The 1,031-nt window shown below is 35.0% G+C and overlaps 1 protein-coding gene across 1 annotated transcript in view; it reads left to right on the top strand.

Annotated features, from left to right (window-relative positions):
* The window catches only part of LOC106871202 (uncharacterized), a 44,745-nt gene that overhangs the window by 37,151 nt on the left and 6,563 nt on the right, over positions 1–1,031 (top strand). The window lies entirely within an intron of this gene.

The raw sequence follows: 1,031 nt of genomic DNA, 5'->3' as shown, positions 1-1,031 counted from the left end.
TATTTAATCACTTTTAGGTGTCTGCAGACTCTGCCATCGATCAGGTTATATCAGATGCCGCCAATTCCAGTAAGAATACAGTTTTGTTTGTTTGTTTTTTTGTTACATTTTTCTATTTCTCTCTCTCTCTCTCTCTCTCTCTCTCTCTCTCTCTCGCTCTCTCTCTCTCTCTGGGTATCTTAACTGGTGCGTGGGTGCAGCAGCCAACACGATTTAGCGACCAAAATGTTTAGGGTTCTAGACAGTTCTTCTGCAATTCCTCCTGACAGTAACTTCTCCATTAATGACAGGCAAGAAATTTACCTGTAATTATTGGCAGCATTTCCTTCAGACTCATCCTTAAGACACAACACTACTCGTCCCTTTGTCAACCAGCCCAGCATTTCTTCTTCGCCATCAATCAATGCATTAAATTGATCTGCGATTAATTTATGGCACCTGCTAAACTTTCTTTTATCCAACGTCTCCCTACACTACCAGGCCCTGTTTCTTTTCTATTGCTTATCTTTTTATTCATATTTCTGATACTGTCTTCTGTGAAGTGAATAATCTCTTGGAAAAGTGCAGAGGATGTTTCAGGTCTGTGACTCCACCCTTCTCTGCAGTTTATGCTCATACGACTTGCCTCTCTCTACTCCCCACATTAATATTATTCATTATTATTATTATCATTATTATTATTATTATTCAGTAGTTTTATTTTCATAACGTACTTTCACTTCACTACCGAGCGCAGCTCTGTGTGCCTTGGCTATGTGCTGTAGTTTGCTGTGGTGCTCTTATGGTTACTGTATTGCAAGTGTCTTGCGTAGGATGTGTGCTGTGCCCAGTAGTGCAATTTTCTGTATGTTATATATATTTGTAAGTCCTGGTGTTTTTGTTATGTATTTGTCTGAATATTTTTTTATTATACCTATTATTATTATTATTATTATTATTATTATTATTATTATTGTTGTTGTTGTTGTTGTTATTGTTGTTATTATTATTATTATTATTATTATTATTATTATTATTATTATTATTATTAT

This window comes from Octopus bimaculoides, chromosome 23 (genome assembly GCF_001194135.2).
Source record: "Octopus bimaculoides isolate UCB-OBI-ISO-001 chromosome 23, ASM119413v2, whole genome shotgun sequence".
NCBI classification, from domain to species: Eukaryota; Metazoa; Mollusca; class Cephalopoda; order Octopoda; family Octopodidae; genus Octopus; species Octopus bimaculoides.
The sequence above is the reverse complement of the archived record's forward strand: the minus strand, read 5'-3'. Positions and strand labels throughout refer to the sequence as shown.